Source organism: Moschus berezovskii, chromosome 6, assembly GCF_049115385.1.
Source record: "Moschus berezovskii isolate FMDL1 chromosome 6, NW_MosBer_1.0, whole genome shotgun sequence".
Taxonomy (NCBI): domain Eukaryota; kingdom Metazoa; phylum Chordata; class Mammalia; order Artiodactyla; family Moschidae; genus Moschus; species Moschus berezovskii.
In genome coordinates, this window is record NC_142465.1 from 15,261,078 (window position 1) to 15,283,151 (window position 22,074).

Sequence of the window (22,074 nt, forward strand, 5' to 3'; positions counted from 1 at the left end):
AGTATACAACCTTGACGTACACCTTTTCCTATTTGGAACCAGTCTATTGTTCCATGTCCAGTTCTAACTGTTGCTTCCTGACCTGCATACAGGTTTCTCAAGAGGCAGGTCAGGTGGTCTGGGATTCCCATCTCTTTCAGAATGTTCCACAGTTTATTGTGATCCACACAGATCTCCTCTAGGATGGACTAGTTGGATCTCCTTGCAGTCCACGGGATTCTCAAGAGTCTTCTCCAGCACCACAGTTCAAAAGCATCAATTCTTTGGCGCTCATCTTTCTTTAGAGTCCAACTCTCACATCCATACATGACTACTGGAAAGACCATAACTTTGATTAGATGGAGCTTTGTTGGCAAAGTAATGTCTCCACTTTTTAGTATGCTATCAAAATTTGTCACAGCTTTTCTTTCAAGAAGCAAGTGTCTTTTAATTTCATGACTGAAGTCACCATCTGCAGTGATTTTGGAGCCCAAGAAAATAAAGTCTGTCACTGTTTCCATTGCTTGCCCATCTATTTGCCATGAAGTGATGGGACCAGATGCCATGGTCTTAGTGTTTTGAATGTTGAGTTTTAAACCAACTTTTTCACTCTCCTTTTTCACTTTCATCAAGGGGCTCTTTAGTTCTTCACTTTCTGCTATAAGGGGGGTGTCATCTGCATATCAGAGGTTATTGGTATTACTCCCAGCAATCTTGATTCTGGCTTGTCCTTCATCCAGCCTGGCATTTCACATGATATACTCTGCATATAAGTTAAATAAACAGGGTAACAATATACAGTTTTGATATACTCCTTTCACTATTTGGAACCAGTCCATTGTTCCATGTCCCATTCTAACTTTTGCTTTCGACCTGCGTACAGATTTCTCAGGAAGCAGGTCAGGTGGTCTGGTATTCCTATCTTTTCAAGAATTTTTAACCTTTTGTTGTGATCCACACAGACATTGGCTTTAGCGTAGTCAATGAAGCAGAAGTAGAAGTTTTTTTGGAACTCTCTTGCTTTTTCTGTGATCCAGTGGATGTTGTCAATTTGACTTCTCGTTCCTCTGCCTTTTTTAAGTCCAGCTTGAACATCTGGAAGTTGTTGCTTCATTTACTGTTGAAGCCTAGCTTGGAGAATTTTGAGCATTACTTTGCTAGCATATGAGATGAATGTAGTTGTGTTCAGAGTTCTACTGTATATTATTTTTTGAGAGGGCAAAATATCTAGATGTACACTTATTTGGGGGGCTCAGCATTAAAGAATTCACCTGCAGTGCAGGAGATGAATGTTCAATCCCTGGGTTGGGAAGATCCCCTGGAGACGCAAATAGCAATCCACTCAATTATTCTTGTCTGGGAAATTCCATGGACCGAGGAGTCTGGTGGGTTACCGTCCATGGGGTTGCAGGAGAGTCAGACACAACATACTGACTAAACAAGAAAAACAACAACCCTTATTTTTAATCCATATACTTTTAGAATGTATCCATATACTAATTCATAAACTTTTAGAAATTTTCTGACTTTCTTACTATTATATACAGTACCTCAATTTGTATAAAGTGAAGAAGTGAAGTGAAGTCGCTTAGTCATGTCCGACTCTTTGTGACCCCATGGACTGTAGCATGCCAGGCTCCTCCGTCCATGGGATTTTCCAGGCAAGAACGCTTCAGTGGGTTGCCATTTCCTTCTCCAGGGGATCTTCCCAACCCAGGGATTGAACCTGGGTCTCCCACATTGTAGGCAGATACTTTTATCTCTCAGCCACCAGGGAAGTCCCTATATGTATAAACTTCTATTATAACATGTGAAAGATTTCAAATGTGGTAATTTAGAGTTTGAGAACAATCCAAGATAAACATAAGACTACAAGACCAAATCTTATCAACACTACTAGTGCATTCACTAGTTGAGCTTTTCTTTTTTAAGTTACTTTCTCTATAAATTTTATTTTTAAAAAATTCAATATAATGGATTTACACTATGATATAAATTTCAGGTATATGACAGGGGCTTACAATTTTTAAAAGTTATACTTCATTTATAGTTAATATAAAATATATAACTCATAATCCCCTCCCCTGATCTTGCCTCTCTCTCCTTCCCATTCTCTACTGGTAACCACTAGCTTATTTTCTATATTTACTTGTTTCTTTTTGTTTTATTCACTAGTTTGTTTTATATTTTAGATTCCACATATAAGTGATAACATATAGTATTTGCCTTTGTCTATTGGACGTATTTCCGTCTCTGTGGTAACCTCCAAGTCCACCCATGTTATTATATATGGCAAAATTTTATGATTTTTTACTACTATGTTGTATATATGTATCACATCTTCTTTATCCACTCATCTGTCTACGTACACTTAAATTGCTGCCTTGACTTGGCTATTGTAAATAGTGCTTCTGTGAACATTGGGGTGCCTACATATCTTTTCAAATTAGTATGGGAAACTGCTATTTTAGATGGCATGGTCAAGAAGGTGCCCTTGGAAGAGTGACACTTGAGCAGATGCCTGAATGAAGCAAAAAATTAATTACATGAATCTCTTGGAAGGAAGGTTTCTAGCCATATGAGTGGCTCAGATAAGTATATTCATATTATGTATTCTCAGTTGTAGAAAATATAAATTATACACATCTCTTAAAGACTGACAACACATCTGTGGTTTTGTGGTATCCAGTGAACCATAGCACTAACTAAAAAAGCATTTTTATATGATAAAAACTATTTTATCCCTTGTGTGTATTATGACCATGCTTAATGTTATGCGAAGAGTTGACTCACTGGAAAAGAGTCTGATGCTGGGAGGGATTGGGGGCAGGAGGAGAAAGGGATGACAGAGAATGAGATGGCTGGATGGCATCACTGACTCGATGGACATGAATTTGGGTGAACTCCGGGAGTTGGTGATGGACAGGGAGGCCTGGCGTGCTGTGATTCATGGGGTCGCAAAGAGTCGGACACGACTGAGCAACTGAACTGAACTGAACTGAACTGAACTGAACTGAATGTTATATCCATGGGTCTTAGAATATCTGGTTAGTTAGGTGGTCAGTATATCTGCAAGATGTCTGCTTCCACTTGATTACTAGGTATTCATTTATATTCTGATGTTGCTGACTCAGAGCTGTTACAGCCTGGTTGACAAACTGTTACTAGTTTTACACTTCTTATACTTTCCTGCAATTAAATCATGTATAAATCATCTTGAATTATGGGTTCAAATATATATAAGCCTACATAATTTCTATTTCATATCTTTTGATAGCTTTAATATAAATATATGTGAATAAGGGAAGGACTATGCACTAGCAAATTTCAAAACCCCTATTAAATGTCAAGTATTCAATAGACTCTTTACATACTGTATTCCATTTGCTTATCTTAACAACTCATGAAATATTATTAGCTCCATTTTGCAAATGAGAACCTAGGATAGATGGAGCTTAAGGAACTTGTACCAGACCATTCAGATTATGACAGATGGAAAAATAATATGAATCCAGAAATGACTGACTCTTAAATCCTATCTGCTTTCTAGCTTGTTCTCTTCACAAAACTGAGAGCTGCTTCTAAAGAAAGTAGTCTGCTTGTGCTGCCTCGATGTTCAAGAATTTTGAATGTTTTTTCTACTCTCCATGGGACTAAAACAAAACTTGTTAATATGTTTTACATACCTTCGGAAACTAGTCCTGCACCTGCCCTGCCATAGGCTAGCACCCTTCCTTCATGTGCCATATTCCCAAATATGAAGCACTTTGATTTTCTTCTAAAATGTCATGTACAGGAAAAGTATTTTTAAAATTGCAGTTTATTTATTTCCCTCTGCTTCATTTCTAGTCACTGAAAGCACATATTCTCTCTTTATTTGACCTTTTATATCACCAGAGGATACAACAAAGTCAAGTATTATTTTAAATAAATAATCATGTAAGAAGGATATTTTATATTTTTCTCAAAATTTTCTTAAGCTATGCATATTAGGGGAAAACTTGGTTATGTTGGGATGTAATTTTAAATATATTTCCTGTACTTAATAAAATCATGGATGTAATGATTATAATTTTATGTATCAACTTGGAGAGTAGTTTTGGTTGAAATTGGCAATTAATTCAGTAAAGTGTAAGTAAGCAGATTGTCCTCCATAGTGTGAGTGAGCCTCGTCTAATTAGTTACAGGCCTAATTAGAACAAAAAGAATGGCCTTCCCTGAGCAGGAAGAAGCAAATTCTCCTGCAGGCTAATTTTGGAGTTTATTTGTACCATTGGCTTTCCTGAATCTTCATCTTTTGGCCTTCAGGCTAGAATTGCACCACCAGCTCTCCTGGCTTTTGACCTTGCTGGGCCACACTAGACATCTGCCAGTCTCCGTAGCTGTGTAAGCCAGCTCCATATTCCCTCTATATAGACAGATAGATAGATAGACAGACAGGCATATTTACATAAATACACATATCATATTGGTTCTGTTTCTCTAGAAAACTCTCATATGATGGACTGTTAGCATTTTGAATTTCCCATGAGTGTGTCTTTTTCAACATTATCTTTTCATATTTTATCATCTTTGTGATTATAGACTTTCACCAGAGAATCCAAAAACAATGATAACAAATTTATGAAAAAAGAAAAAGTCACTAACTTTATGAAAATATAGTCAAGAAAGAAAATATAAATCACAATATACTCAACAGTGAATAAAATTTAACATTTACATAGCCATGGTATTCTGAACACTGAATACTGATTTAACTAAAAAATATGAGTTTTTTATTGTGTGAAAGAAAGGGAATAGCAAGAATACAAGGAAACAAAATCTTTACCTGCAATAAAAGTAAATCAATATTTATTATACAAAGACACAAATTAATAGGTAATGATATTAACATGTTACCTAGAAATTTGTAGGTAAATATCATGAGACGACTGGGTGAATGAGAAATTATTACTACTGTGGTTTAGCAATGGAGACTGTGATTTGCAATATTATGTATTTTTAAGTTGCATTCCATATTAGTTTGATAAATATCTTTATATGAAAGCAAAATTGGAGTAGTGAGTAGTCAATGAAGAGAAAAATGTAACAGCCTATGAATTCCTTAAAAAAAAAAAAACTTGGAAAGGAATGTTATAATATGCCTGATGCAGCACTTATCTCAAAACTTCATTTTATTATAATTGCTGAATGTGTATGTAAACATCACTGTCTAGGCAGAAGAGCAATTAAGTGAATAACTTAGAGTATAATCTCAGGCCCCAGACTCTTCAAGCCAAAAGACACCATGGAGATCATCTATATATTTCTCATTGCTCTTTCCAGTCCATCCACTTTCCCTTTTATCTCACAAACAGGCGTAAGCCTGAGGTATTACAGCTTAGCAAAGGGATGTGCCACAGCTGTTGCCCCTCTGACTAGCTTCCAGTTGGTTAAGTGGGAGTTGCCAAAGTAGGGAATCTGAATTCTATGAGGAGAAAAGATCATATGGTCTGATTAATAAAGTTTTAATAAAATTATTGAATTAAGTTATTGAGTTAAAAACAATTATTGATCTTCTTATTGACTTCATTTGAATCTATTTTAGTATCAATAAATTTAAATTAACTTTAAGACTCTTCTGTAGACTTTCATTGAACTTAGACATTTTAGATCTTTAAAAATGCAGGTGGATTAGACAAATTAAGATGAACACTCACAACAGTTAGCATTGTTTTTGTTGTTGAGTCTCTAAGTCATGTCCGACTCTGCAACCCTATGGATTGCAGTATGCCTGGCTTCCCTGTCCTTCACTATCTCCCGGGATTTGTTCAAACTCATATCCTTTAAGCCATGATGCTATCCAAGTGTCTCACCCTCTGTCACACCTTTCTCCTCCTGCCTTCAGTCTTTCCCAGCATCAGGGTCTTTTCCAGTGAGTCAGCTCTTTGCATTAGGTGGCCAAAGTATTGGAGTTTCAGCTTTAGCATCAGTTCTTCCAATGAATACTCAGGATTAATTTACTTTAGGATTGACTAGTTTGATTTCCTTGCTGTCCAAGGGACTCTCAGGAGTCTTCTCCATCACACAATTCGAAAGCATCATTTCTTCATCACTCAGTTTTCTTTATGCTCTAGCTTTCACATTCATACATGACTACTGGGAACACCATAGCTTTGACTATATGGACCTTTGTCAGCAAAGTAATGTCTCTGCTTTTTAATACACTGTCTAGTTTGGTCATAGCTTTTCTTCCAAGGACTAAGTGTCTTTTAATTTCATTGCTATAACCACTGTCCTAGTGATTTTGGAATCCCCCTAAATAAAATTTGTTACTGCCTCCACTTTTTCCCCTTCTATTTGCCATGAAATGATAGGACCCAATGCCATAATCTTAGTTTTTGAATATAGAGTTTCCAGCCAGCTTTTTCACTCTCCTCTTTCACCCACATCAAGAGATTCCTCTTCACTTTCTGCCATTAGAGTGGTGTCATCTGCGTATCTGAGGTTGTTGGTATTTTTCCTGGTAATCTTGATTCCAACTTGTGATTCATCCAGCTCGGCATTTAGCATGATGTACCCCAAAGGCCTCTTGATGAAAGTGAAAGAGGAGAGTGAAAAGGTTGGCTTGAAGCTCAACATTCAGAAAACAAAGATCATGGCATCTGGTCCCATCACTTCATGGGAAATAGATGGAAAAACAGTGGAAACAGTGTCAGACTTTGTTTTTTTGGGCTCCAAAATCACTGCAGATGCTGATTGCAGCCATGAAATTAAAAGACGCTTGCTCCTTGGAAGGAAAGTTATGACCAACCTGGATAGTATATTAAAAAGCAGAGACATTACTTTGCCAACCAAGGTCCGTCTAGTCAAGGCAATGGTTTTTCCCGTGGTCATGTATGGATGTGAGAGTTGGACTGTGAAGAAAGCTGATCGCCGAAGAATCGATGCTTTTGAACTGTGGTGTTGGAGAAGACTCTTGAGAGTCCCTTATACTGCAAGGAGATCCAACCAGTCCATTCTAAAGGAGATCAATCCTGGATGTTCATTGGAGGGACTGATGCAAAAGCTGAAACTCCAATACTTTGGCCACCTCATGAGACGAGTTGACTCACTGGAAAAGACTCTGATGCTGGGAAAGGTTGGGGGCGGGAGGAGAAGGGGACGACAGAGAATGAGATGGCTGGATGGCATCACTGACTCTGTGGACATGAGTTTGAGTGTACTCCGGGAGTTGGTGATGGACAGGGAGGCCTGGCGTGCTGTGATTCATGGGGTCGCGGAGAGTCGGACACGACTGAGCGACTGAACTGAACTGAACTGAACTGAACCCTGGGTTGCGGAGAAGGCAATGGCAAGTCACTCCAGTACTATTGCCTAGAAAATCCCATGGATGGAGGAGCCTGGTAGGCTGCAGTCCGTGGGGTCACTAAGGGTCAGACATGACTGAGCGACTTCACTTTCACTTTTCACTTTCCCACATTGGAGAAGGAAATGGCAACCCACTACATTGTTCTTGCCTGAGAATCCCAGGGATGGGGGAGCCTGGTGGGCTTCCGTCTATGGGGTCACACAGAGTCAGACATGACTGAAGTGACTTAGCAGCAGCAGTAGCAGCAGCAGCACCCTGGGTTGGGAAGATCCCCTGGAGAAGGGAAACACTACCCACTCCACTATTCTGGCCTGGAGAATTCCATGGACTGTATAGTCCATGGGGTTGCAAAGAGTTGGACACAACTGAACAACTTTCACTTTCATCTGCATAAAAGTTAAATAGCATAGTAGTCTTTATTTTACTCTGGAGTGAGAAATGTTCAGAATTAAACTCCCTGAAGCATAAGACGTTTCCTTATCCTAATGATCTGTGAACGAACTTGACTTGTGGCCATTTTTATCATTAGACTGGAGAACTGGAATGGCCTTTCATTCCCAGAATCAACTTTTTGTGGTGTGATATCGTGGGTACCCACATTTGTAGTGGTAGTCAGCCTTATTAATTCTATAATGACATTAGATGTGCACTTACCAAATGTTTTTGTAGGATTTTAAGCTTGTTTATCTTACCTATCAACAGAGAAATCCTACTTTCCACACTACCCAACTCCAGTGGAATCCCAAGCAGACCCTACAATTGTGAAATGTGGCTATGGGTCTGCCCACATTCTCAAACAGTTAGCCTAGGCAGAAATGAGACATTAGATGAAGATTTGTCAAGGACATTGTGTACTCCAGAGCTGAATGTCAGTGACAGTCAGAAAGTATGACATTGCTAGCTCCAAGATATAACAATATAGAGAACAAAATTTCCAGACAGGGTGGGGGAAAAAAAAAGAGATATGTTATTTGTTGAAGGTGCAAATCAATTTGGAGGTTAGATGAATAGAATATAGTTTTCAACATTTTTTGTGTATAGTGAATATTAAAATTTCCAAAGTTTATTATTCATCATCATATTCCAAGGCATCAGTGATTTTTTTTTTTTTTTTGAGGTGAGATATTGTCACTGGGCTTAAAGAATTGGAAAGGATAAAAATTGGAAGCAGCTGGTTGGTTTCTGTGTGCCTGGAGTAAAGAGATGCCTGACAAATTGCTTGACTATAAATCTAGAAGACAAATGTCATAGGTAGTTGACACAGAAGAATTTGAATTAAAGGAATTTATGGAAAATAGGGAATATGATTTTTTTTGCCTTTTGTAATCATAGTGAATAGGAATGATAGAAATATAGATTCCACATGGATTTATTTGGAATGTCTCAGGGACATTTGGCCTTAAACAACATCAGGTTTTTTGGAATCATATATTTTGTACTGCTGATAAAAGTAAATGTCTAGACTAAATGACTTAAATTATTAATGACTAAAATTATTAATTATGTAGTTTAAAAATTATAATTATAACATGAAATAAATTACATGATGTAGCTATAGAAGTAAAACTATGGATTTTTTTTTTTAATCTTTACCAAAGACCCTTGTCTTTCCTCTTATGAATTTTATCTCCTTGACAGTGAAGAGCTTGCAAGATTCCCTGTAGTCATCCGCATAATTCTTATCTAAACTCATTAAAGATCTTCTGGGGTTCCATGCAATGTCTTAGAGATTACATTTTGCTCAGGTGTGAGCTCGAGAGGAATTCCATATAGAAGGCTGCAACTTTGATTTCTTCACTAGGGAGAATTTGTAAAAGTCATAAATAGCATCATGTAGATTTTACCTTACATATATATATATATATATATATATATATATATATATATGCACACACACATATATATACACACAACATTAAGTAGAAGAACACAGAATTTGAAACCTACCTTTAATCATTGAATTCCCCAACTCAGATTGCTGACATGTAATTGCTGGCTATTTTTAGAATCATTGTTCTATGATTTATCTTTTTCTTCTTGCATCATAAGTTGAGCTGTATTTGAACTATATTATTGTACACAGAGAAGTCAAGTAGTTGACATAAAACAAAGTAAATATATTTTTGCCTCTCCAACAGTTTTAGAGAATGCATTTTATAAAAGGACAGCAAATTAATCATTAAGACCTATGTCTTAATAAAGTTGTTACTGTATTACGTTCTAGTTATTGATGACATATTTTAATCTGGGAAAGGGCAGATGGAGTTAGTAAAATGCTATGCTGCATGCTATAGTAAATTCTAAAATGTTATACTGTATAAAATATGCTATACAGAATTTATTAAGATGCCAACATTGAGAGTACATTTTGGCTTAATAATTAGTACCATTTATTGAGCATTAACAGTGTACTTAGAAATATACCATGCTTTACCCATCTAATTTTCCTAGAAATAGCTTTATTAACAGGTTTTTTTTTGTCTTATTGTTGAATGCTTAGTTTATCAGTCAGCATCCCTATAGAAAATAGATGGCATACTCTAGTGAATAACTGAGATTTGATGAAAGGTAAATGACAAGGATGAAAAAACCAAAGAAACAGGATGAAAACCTAGGAATTCAGAGACATGTCCCCTGAGAGGCAAGGACAACTAGTAGTTACCTGATCTGGGGATGCTACAACCTTTGGAAAGGTGTTATGGGACAGCTGTGGCCTTAAACAGAGAGCACAGCTTCTAGCTACTTGGGTATTTTAAAGGGAATAAATATCCATCCTAATTTTCTTGTCTCCTCTGAATCTCTGAAAGTATTTCCCACTGGCAAAATTCCACATGGCTAAAGCCAGAGGGTAAGGAAGTCCAGACTGGCAATCTGTAGAGGCCAGCCTCCCACAGCAAAGAACATTTAAGAAAAGAACTTGAAGCAGAGCTGGTAAAGCAAATGGAGAATATGTAACACTATGTTTTTGGTAATCTTTCAGGCTCTATGTTATTGCTAGTAACAGAGAAAATGTCTTCAGGCAGGAAGATTACATCCCACTGGGACAGTGCACAAAAGAAACAAAATAAGCAAAATATATAGCATACAAGATAATGGCCTCGGAGAAAAACTAGGGGATTGAAAGAATAGAGGGAACAATAGGAAGTGTAGAAGCTGGGGTAAAAGTTTTAATTTTAAATAAGGTGGCCAAGGAAGGTCTCACTGAGGAAGTGATATTTGAGCAAAGACCTTAAAGAAGAATCTACACGGTCATTTAAGGAGAAAATATTTTAAGCAGAGGGACTAGCAAGCATATATCTCGGTGAGAACAGGATACAGGCAAACCTCGTTTTACTTCATAGATACTGCATTTTTTTTGCAAACTGAAGGTTCATGGCAATCCCAAATTGAGCAAGTCTGTTGGCACCATTTTTTCAGCTTTGTGGCACATGTTGGTAATTTTCATAATATTTCAGAACTTTTTGTTAGTATTATACCTGTTATGGTGATCTGTGATCAGTGGTCTTTGATGTTGCTACTGTAATTGTTTGGGTACACCATAAATAATACCCATACAGGATGGCCAATATAATTGATAAATGTTGTGTGTGTTCTGACTGCTCCGTTTACCAGCTAGCAGTTCCTTCATCTTTCTCCTTCTCCTCTGACTCCCTATTCCCTGAGAGATAGAAATTTTGAAATTAAGACAATTTGTAACCCTGCAATGGCTTTTAAGTTTCTAAGTGAAAGGAAAAGTTGCATATCTTCCACTTTAAATCAAAAATTGGAAATGATTAAGCTTAATGAGGAAAGCATTAATGTTGAGAGCCGAGACAGGCCGTAAGCTCGGTCTATTGCATTAAACAGTTAGCCAGGTTGTGAATGCAAAGAGAAAGTTTTTGAAGGAAATTTAAAGTGCTACTGCAGTGAACACATAAATAATAAGAAAGTTAGCTTGCATTCTTAATGATATGGAGACAGTTTCTGTGGTCTGGATAGAAGATCAAACCAGCCATAAGATTCCTTTGAGCCGAAGTCTAATCCATAGCAAGTCTTGAATTCTCTTCAATTCTGTGAAGGCTGAGAGAGTTAAGGAATCTGCAGAAGAAAAGTCTGAAGCTAGCAGAGGTGCGCTCATGACGTTAAGGAAAGAAGCCATCTTAATATCAAAGTACAAGGTGAAACAGAACTGATGTAGAAGCTGCAGCAGCTTATCCAGAAGATCTAGATAAGATCATTAATGACAGTGGCTAAACTGAAAAACAGATTTTCAACGTAGATGAAATAGTCTTATATTTGAAAGAAAATGCTGTCTAGCACTTTCATAGCTAGAGAAGAGAAGTCAATGCCTGGCTTCAGAGCTCCAAAGGACAGGTTGAGTAACTTTCTTGTTAGGAGCTAATGTAGCTGGTAACTTTAAGTTGAAGTGAATGCTCATCTACCATTCCCAAATAAGGCTTTTAAAAATTTTACTAAATCTGCTCTTCCTGTGCTCTCTAAATGGGACAACAAATCCTGACTGACAGCATACATGTTTACAATATGGTTTACTAAATACTTTCGGCACACTGTTGGGATCTGTTGGGATCTGCTCAGAAAAAGATTCTTTTCAAAATATTACTGCTCACTGACAATACACCTGGTCACCCAAGAGCTCTGATGGAGACATACAATGAGATTAATGTTGTTTTCATGCTGCAAATACAGCATCCATTCTGAAGCCCATGGATCAAGGAGTAATTTCAACTGTCAAGTCTTATTATTTAAGAAATGCATTTCTTAAGGCTATAGCTGCCATAGATATTGATTCCTATGATGGATTTGGGCAAAGTAAATTGAGAACCTCTGAAAAGGATACACCATTCTAGATGCCATTAAGAACATTCATGATTCATGGGAAAAGAACAAAATATCAATGATAATAGGAGTTTGGAAGAAGTGTATACCAGGACTGATGAATGACTTTGAAGAGTTTAAGACTTCAGTGGAGGAAGTAACTGCAGGTGTGGTGGAAACAGTGAGAAAACTAGAATTAGAAATGGAGTCTGAAGATGGGACTGAATTGCTGTGATAATTCATAATAAAAATTGAATGGATGAGAAGTTGCTTCTTAGAGATGAGCAAAGGAAATGGTTTCTTGAGATGGGAATTTCTCTCGGTGAAGACTCTGTGAATGTTGTTGAAATGACAAGAGAAGATTTAAAATATTACATAAACTTAGTTGTCCAAGCAGTAGCAGACATGAGAGGATTGATTCCAGTTTTGAAAGAAGTTCTACTGTGGCTGAAATGCTATCAAAGAGCAATTGATGCTACAGCAAAATCATTCGTGAAAGGAAGAGTCAATTAATTCAGCAGACTTTCAGTTCAGTTCACTTGCTCAGTCGTGTCCAATTCTTTGCAACCCCACGAACTGCAGCACGTCAAGCTTCCCTGTCTATTGCAACTCATGGATCTTGCTCAGACTCAGGTCCATTGAGTCAGTGATGCCATCCAACCATCTCATCCTCTGTTGTCCCCTTCTCCTCCTGCCTTCAATCATTCCCAGCATCAGAGTCTTTTCTAACAAGCCAATTCTTTGCATCAGGTAGCCAAAGTATTGGAGCTTCAGCTTCAGCATCAATCCTTCTAATGAATATTCAGGATTGATTTCCTTTAGGATTGACCAGTTTGGTCTCCTTGCAGTCCAAGGAACTCTCAAGAGTCTTCTTCAACACCACAGTTCAAAAGCATCAATTCTTCAGTGTTCAGCTTTTTTTATGGTCCAACTTTCACATTCATACATGACTATTGGAAAGACCATAGTTTTGACTAGACTGGACCTTTGTCATCAAAATAATGTCTCTGGTTTTTAATATGCTGTTTAGGTTGGTCATCCTTGGAGAAGGAAATGGCAACTCACTCTAGTTTTCTTGCCTGGAGATCTTATGGGCAGAGGACCCTGGCTAGCTACGGTCCATGGGGTGGGAAGAGTCAGACATGACTTAGTGACTAAACCACCACCACCACCAGGTTGGTCATAGCTTTCCTTCCAAGGAACAAGTAGTGTCTTTTAATTTCATGGATGCAGTCACCATCTGCAGTGATTTTGGAGCCTAAGAAAATAAAGTCTGTCACTGTTTCCACTGTTTCCTCAGCTATTTGCCATGAAGTGATGGGACCAGAGTCCATGGTCTTAGTTTTTTGAATGTTGAGTTAAACCAGCTTTTTCACTCTTCTCTTTCATTTTCATCAAGAGGCTTTTTAGTTCCTCTTGAGTTCAGTTCAGTTCAGTCATTCAGTCGTGTCCAACTCTTCACTTTCTGCCATAAGGGTGGTGTCATCTGCATATCTGAGGTTACTGATAATTCTCCCGGCAATCTTGATTCCAGCTTGTGCTCCTTCCAGCCCAGCGTTCCTTATGATGTCTTCTGCATATAAGTTAAATAAACAGGGTGACAATATACAGCCTTGATATAATCCTTTCCCAATTTGGAACAAGTTCATTGTTCCATGTCCAGTTCTAACTGTATTGCTTCTTGGCCTTCATACAGATTTCTCAGGAGGCAGATAAAGTGGTCTGGTATCCCCATCTCTTCAAAAGTTTTCCACAGTTTGTTGTGATCCACACAGTCAAAGGCTTGGCATAGTCAGTAAAGCAGAAGTAGATATTTTTCTGCAAAGATGTTCACAGCAAACTTAATTGTTGTTTTATTTTAAGGGATTGCCACTGCTACCCCAACCCTCAGCAACCACCTCCCTGGTCAGCCAGCACCATCAGCACCGAGGTGAGACCCCCACTAGCAAAAGAGGTTCAGGTGATGCTTAACATTTTATAGCAATAGAGTTTTTTTTTTTGAAGTAATGTATATACGTTGTTTGCTTAGATGTGATGTCATTGCACAGTAAAATGTAGTGTAAACCTGACTTTTATAAGCATTGGGAAAGCAAACAATCTATTTTATTGCAATATTCACTTTATTGCAGTAGTCTGAAACCAAGTTTACAGAATGTATGACTGTATGTAGTTTGTTAGTGAAATGGTAAAAAAAAAAAAGTAACATAAAGCCAGTGTGGTTGCTGAGAAACAGCAAAGGAGAGAAAGGCTGGCAAGATAGGACTCTTGAAATTCATAGAAATTAATTCTGTTTTATTTAAAATCAAATAAATTTTCCTCTGTTCATTTCTTTGCATTTGTGCTTTTTTAATAAAATTCTTTTTTAGATATAAAAAAATAAAATAAAATCAAAGGGAAGCCATTGAAAACTTGAAAGAAGAGGTAGGTGTGGCTGTTAGCTCTACATTCCAGAAAACTTCCAGCTGTAGCGAAAAGTGGCAAAAACACTTTGGTTCAGGAGGTGATGAAAGGACAAGGAGGAAAGATAGATGGTCTGGGCAGGCACAGTGAGGTAGATGTCAAAGGATGCTAGTTCGGATGAAGGTGGTGGCAGTAGCTTCCCTGGTGGCTCAGCTGCTAAAGAATCCACCTGCAATGCGGGAGAGCTGGGTTCGATCCCTGGGTTGGGAAGATCCCCTGGAGAAGGGAAAGGCTACCCACTCCAGTATTCTGGCCTGGAGAATTCGCAAAGAATCAGGAACAACTCTTTGGCTGAGCAACTTTCACTTTCAGTACAAACGGTGAGAAGCATAAAGGTTCAACAGATATTTAAAGCAATGTAGCCATCACAGGTAATGGGAAAAGCACTGGATAAAGAGGGCAGTGAGAGAAAGGGAAGTGAGAAGGGTGCTGCCTTTCGCAGAATAGAGAGCAATGGCAAAGGATTGCATTTGGTTTTAATTCAACTTCAGATATGCTGAGGTGCTTTTCTGATACCCAGAAGAAGATGCCAGGCAGACTGTTGGTATTCGTTTTGAAGTTTAGAGTACAGTCCTTGATCAGATATGCAAGTTGTGGCTCATCCACTCATCCTTCATGTGATTAAACAAACAAAAAACAACAAAAAGCCACAGTCACAGATGTATTTGATAGGGAGAGTTTTGGTACACTTTGCTTTGGATAGCTTCAAATTTAGCAACAGATAGAATGAGCTTGAAAAGGAAAAAAAAAGCATTATATATATATATTTATTTAATGTGTAACCTTATACTAAAAAGAGCTATACTTTATGTTCTAATGATTAACTTAAGCATGAGCAGTTACATAACTCTAAATAATAAAAGGCTAAATCTGTAGAGTTGTTCTAATATTAATATTCAGTTTCTCATTGAGATACAGAGTGGACTTCAGCATTTTTAGAAAATGGCTTCTGCAACTTTTCATCATAATCCTTCGTTGACTTTTTCTTTCTTATTTCCTTTTGCAAATGTACTTTCTATACCTAAATAGTCATTCTTTTGTTTTATATAAGCATATTTATTCCAAATGCCTTTAATTGCAGCATTTTTGGTCATATTGAAGAGATGATAACCTTAGATTTGCCCTTTCTTTGTTCAAAAATACCACGTATTTTTCCTTTTTCCGAGAGATTTTATAGAATTATTCTCTCTTAAATATTTTAACAACATATTTCCTTATGTACTTTCACATAGCTTAAAAAAAAAGACAGCTCAAGAGGCAGAAGGTAAAAAGTTTTAAGCCAAAAGAGACTAGAGCCTTTTGGGATACTAATTGCATCTCAAACAGAAAAAGCGAGAAGAAAACAGTTTTCTGATAGATTTTATTCACTGAATTGCCTGAAAGAATTTTTTTTTTGTCATGCAATGATTTTTTTTTGCTTTGATTTACAATTTATGGTTACGCCAATCCTCCCACAAAGGAGCCCTGCTGTACAGAGTTCCTTTCTAGTTAATAGGCAGACCTATTACTTTTTCAACATTTGGGTTGCTCCTGGCCCCTCATTATCTGTAACAACAATTTGGTTGCTTTTTCAGTGTAGAATAGAGTCCTCACATCCTTTTGCCTGTTATATGGAAGCCTTATTTTTATGGAAGTATAGCTCTTTGAAGTAAAACAAAATGTCCAACTAACAAGATTCTCTCAAGGTTAAACATAAGATTAACTTTGAATAGTGATATATCCATAAACGCCTTGAACAACATCAAATATGAAACACATTGTTTTACGGCATCCTCATCTCTACCCAGTATTTAGAATATTGATATAGTTGACCAAGATGGACTTTCCTTAATGTTTCCCTCAGCTTGTCTAAACACAAAGCATGTTTCCTCCTGAGTATATGCCCCTGACCTCCCTACTCAGAGCATTTAATTTAGAAAACTTGCAATTGTAAATTATTTTTCTGTCCTTTTTAAAGGACAGAAAAGATTTCTGTAAATCTTCTACAGCCCAGAAATGTCTTTCTCAAGGACCTGGGATTCATTTTTATTTTTGAAATGTAATCAGAAAAGATTTCATTCCTGTCTCCCCATGTCTGTGGAAGAATGGTAACCTAACTTCTTTAAGTGTTAATTAGTAAACACAGCTGGCCCGTTCACCTTGACTGAGTCTCCCTTCCCACACTAAGTCCTTCAATACTTTCCAATTTTCCTTTCAGTGGAGTCGAATTCAGTATTTCTGCCCTGTTGAAACAGTCTCTTTTCCATTGTAATTGTGTTGAAGAAACTCTTCATTGCCTGTTTAACTGCCCTGGTGTAATTTCTCTTTTACTAAAAATTGTGTGAATATACTGGAACACGGCATGGCAACCCACTCCAGTATTCTTGCCTGGGAAATCCCATGGAGAGAGGAACCTGGCGGCCTACAGTTCATGGGATTGCAAAGAGTCGGACTCGACTGAGTGACTAACATGCATACGACTATATGGGTCAGATGGACAAAGATTCAATGCTGACTTGTAACGTAGCTTTTATTCAGTCAGTTATATAGCCCATGAACAAAATTGAATGGGACTGTGATACTCAGAATCTCTTGACCAAAGTCATTCTTATCTTGCTAATTTAGTACTGCTGCTGCTGCTAAGTCGCTTCAGTAGTGTCCGACTCTGTGTGACCCCATAGACGGCAGCCCACCAGGCTCCCCTGTCCCTGGGATTCTCCAGGCAAGAACATTTCCGTCTCCAATGCATGAAAGTGAAGTTGCTCAGTTGTGTACGACTCTTAGTGACCCCATGGACTGGAGCCCACCAGGCTTCTCCGTCCATGGGATTTTCCAGGCAAGAGGACTGGAGTGGGGTGCCATTTCTTCTCCAATTTAGTCCAGTTTTGAAATCAAAAGAAATAGCATGGTCTTAGTCAATGTAGTTTTTGCCAATATAGTTTCCAACACATGTCTTTTATTTAAATTATTGTCACATTCATGTCACAGTTTTTAAAATGATTGTATGTTATTTTTTCAGGGATACCTTCATTTTAGAGTTCTGTAAATTATCATTTGAATTAAAGATTAACAGTTATTTTAGCTTTGGGTTTCTTTCAAGTGTCCATAATTATTTAAACAAAGATTAAAATGTATTATCATTAAGAAGTTTGGCCATTAATGGAGAAAGTATAACACTGGGAAAAAGGACATTTTAGTATACTCTAAAATAGCATTGGCCACAGGACTGGAAAATGTCAGTCTTCATTCCAATCCCAAAGAAAGGCAATGCCAAAGAATGCTCAAACTACCGCAAAATCACACTCATCTCACACCCTAGGAAAGTAATGCTCAAAATTCTCAAAGCCAGGCTTTACCAGTATGTGAAATGTGAACTTCCAGATGTTCAAGCTGGTTTTAGAAAAGGCAGAGGAATCAGAGATCAAATTGCCAACATCCGCTGGCCTTGGAAAAAGCAAGAGATTTCCAGAAAAACATCTATTTCTGCTTCATTGACTAAGCCAAAGCCTTTGACTGTGTGGATCACAATAAACTGTGGAAAATTCTGAAAGAGATGGGAATACCAGACCACCTGACCTGCCTCTTGAGAAACCTGTATGCAGGTCAGGAAGCAATAATTAGAACTGGACATGGAACAACAGACTGGTTCCAAATATGGAAAAGGAGTGCATCAAGGTTGTATATTGTCACCCTGCTTATTTAACTTATATTCAGAGTACATCATGAGGAACGCTGGGCTGGAAGAAGCACAAGCTGGAATCAAGATTGCCGGGAGAAATATCAATAACCTCAGATATGCAGATGACACCACCCTTATGGCAGAAAGTGAAGAGGAACTCAAAAGCCTCTTGATGAAAGTGAAAGAGGAGAGTGAAAAGGTTGGCTTGAAGCTCAACATTCAGAAAACAAAGATCATGGCATTTGGTCCCATCACTTCATGGCAAATAGATGGAGAAACAGTGGAAGCAGTGTCAGACTTCATTTTTTTGGGCTCCAAAATCCCTGCAGATGGTGATTGCAGCCATGAAATTAAAAGGCATTCCTTAGAAGGAAAGTTATGACTAACCTAGACAGCACATTAACAGCAGAGATATTACTTTGCCAACAAAGGTCCATCTAGTCAAGGCTATGGTTTTTCCCGTGGTCATGTATGGATGTGAGAGTTGAACTGTGAAAAAAGCTGAGCACCAAAGAATTGATGCTCTTGAACTGTGGTGTTGGAGGACTCTTGAGAGTCCCTTGGACTGCAAGGAGATCCAACCAGTCCATTCTAAAGGAGATCAGTCCTGGGTGTTCATTGGAAGGACTGATGCTGAGGCTGAAGCTCCAATACTTTGGCCACCTCATGCAAAGACCTGACTCATTGGAAAGGACCCTGATGCTGGGAGGGATTGGGGGAAGGAGAAGAAGGGGACGACAGAGAATAAGATGGCTTTACCAACTCGATGCACATGAGTTTGAGTGAACTCTGGGAGTTGGTGATGGACAGGGAGGCCTGGCGTGCTGTGATTCATGGGGTCGCAAAGAGTCGGATACGATTGAGCTAATAAACTGAACTGAACTGAAAATATAAATATAGTGATCAAATATTATTAAAATGTAACATGTTAGTAATTCCACACAACGCAATGAATGATTTTTTCACATTTATTTTGATATGATTTACAAAATTGTAAGATATATAAAGTATAGATCATGATGATTAGATATATATATCCATGTGAAAGAATTCCTCCCATCTAGTTAATTAACAGATGCATCATCTAACACATTGATCATTTTTGGTGAAAACTTTAAAGTTCTAGTCTCTTAGCAATTTAGACTATACAGTACTATATTATCAATTGTAATCACAATGTTATTCAGTAGAACCTCAGACTTTGCTCATCTTTTAGCTCAAAGCTTGAACCAATCTCTCCTTATTTATCCAATCTCCTAGTCTCTGGCAACCACTTTTCTGCTTTATGTTTCTATGAGTTTGACTTTTTATTTACATTCCACATATGAGTAATCCCATGTAGTACTTGTCTTTCTCTTTCTGGCTTATTTACTTTAGCATAATAACATTAAGGTCTATCCATCTTGTTTCAGAAGAGCCAAGATATGGAAATAATGCACAGCTTATGGACTACAAATGCCCAAATTTGACAAGTATTACCCATACTATGAAGCTTCTGAAAAACTTGTAAAACTTCACCTTCAGTTCAGTTCAGTTCAGTTGCTCAGTTGTGTCCGACTCTTTGCAACCCCGTGAATCACAGCACGCCAGCCCTCCCTGTCCATCACCAACTCCCGGAGTTCACTCAAACTCATGTCCATTGAGTCGGTGATGCCATCCAGCCATCTCATTCTCCCTTCTCCTCCCACCCCCAATCCCTCCCAGCATCAGAGTCTTTTCCAGTGAGTCAACTCGTCTCATGAGGTGGCCAAAGTATTGGAGTTTCAGCCTCAGCATCAGACCTTCCAATGAACACCCAGGACTGATCTCCTTTAGAACGGACTGGTTGGATCTCCTTGCAGTCCAAGGGACTCCCAGGAGTCTTCTCCAACACCACAGTTCAAAAGCATCAATTCTTCAGCGATCAGCTTTCTTCACAGTCCAACTCTCACATCCATACATGACCACTGGAAAAACCATAGCCTTGACTAGATGGACCTTGGTTGGCAAAATAATGTCTCTGTTTTTTAATGCGCTATCTAGGTTGGTCATAACTTTCCTTCCAAGGAGTAAGCGTCTTTTAATTTCATGGCTGCAATCAGCATCTGCAGTGATTTTGGAGCCCCCAAAAATAAGATCTGACACTGTTTCCACTGTTTCCCCATCTATTTCCCATGAAGTGATGGGACCAGATGCCATGATCTTTGTTTTCTGAATGTTGAGCTTTAAGCCAACTTTTTCACTCTCCTCTTTCACTTTCATCAAGAGGCTTTTTAGTTCCTTTTAACTTTCTGCCATAAGGGTGGTGTCGTCTGCATATCTGAGGTTATTGATATTTCTCCCAGCAATCTTGATTCCAGCTTGTGCTTCTTCCAGCCCAGCGTTCCTCATGATGTACTCTGCATATAAGTTAAATAAGCAGGGTGACAATATACAGCCTTGACGTACTCCTTTCACCTTAAGTTACCTGAAATTATTGCAAACCCAAACCAGATTTTTAGTGTAATGAACACTTAATCTTTTTCTCTATTGCACTTTTCCTCACCTCCCTCATCTACCGTCTGTTCTTTGCCCACTTCTGCCTTTCTCTGTGCTCCTGAGTCTGCTCTCTGTGGACTGCTGCCTCTGCTCTTTGTGGAGATGGAAAACAGCAGCACTGGATTAAAAGATGATGCTTTGCCTGCACGCACCTTGTTTCCACAGTCCCAGCTGCTTTCCTGTGGCCCATTTGCAGGGCTTCAGCTCTCATAGAGTCTGTTAATACTGTTCCATTCCCTGTTCTTGTATTTTTCAGGCCCATGATAATACTGGCTTCCATAAATCCTTTCAGTTCCATTCTGTTCATTCGCTCAGTCATGTCCGACTCTTTGCAACCCCATGGACTGCAGCATGCCAGGCCTCCCTGTCCATCATCAACTCCCGGAGTTTACTCAAACCCATGTCCCTTGAGTTGGTGATGCCATCCAACCATCTCCTCCTCTGTCATCCCCTTCTCCTCCCACCTTCAATCTTTCCCAGCATCAGGGTCTTTTCAAATGAGTCAGTTCTTCACATCAGGTGGCCAGAGTATTGGAGTTTCAGTTTCATCATCAGTCCTTCCAATGATCACCCAAGACTTATCTCTTTTAGGATGGTCTGGTTGGATCTCCTTAGGCCTCACCATTCCTTGGTATCCTTCACCTTGATCTCATCTCTGAGAATAATTCATCTCTTAACGTTTATCAGTTAATTCTTTAAGGGAGTCTTCATTCCAATCCCAAAGAAAGGCAATGCCAAAGAATGCTCAAACTACCGCACAATTGCACTCATCTCACACGCTAGTAAAGTCATGCTCAAAATTCTCCAAGCCAGGCTTCAGCAATATGTGAACCGTGAACTTCCAGATGTTCAAGCAGGTTTTAGAAAAGGCAGAGGCACCAGAGATCAAATTGCCAACATCTGCTGGATTATGGGGAAAGCAAGAGAGTTCCAGAAAAACATCTATTTCTGCTTCATTGACTATGCCAAAGCCTTTGACTGTGTAGATCACAATAAACTGTGGAACATTCTGAAAGAGATGGGAATCCCAGACCACCTGACCTGCCTCTTGAGAAACCTGTATGCAGGTCAGGAAGCAACAGTCAGAACTGGACATGGAACAACAGACTGGTTCCAAATAGGAAAAGGAGTACGTCAAGGTTGTATATTGTCACCCTGCTTATTTAACTTATGTGCAGAGTACATCATGAGGAACGCTGGGCTGGAAGAAGCACAAGCTGGAATCAAGATTGCCGGGAGAAATATCAATAACCTCAGATATGCAGATGACACCACCCTTATGGCAGAAAGTGAA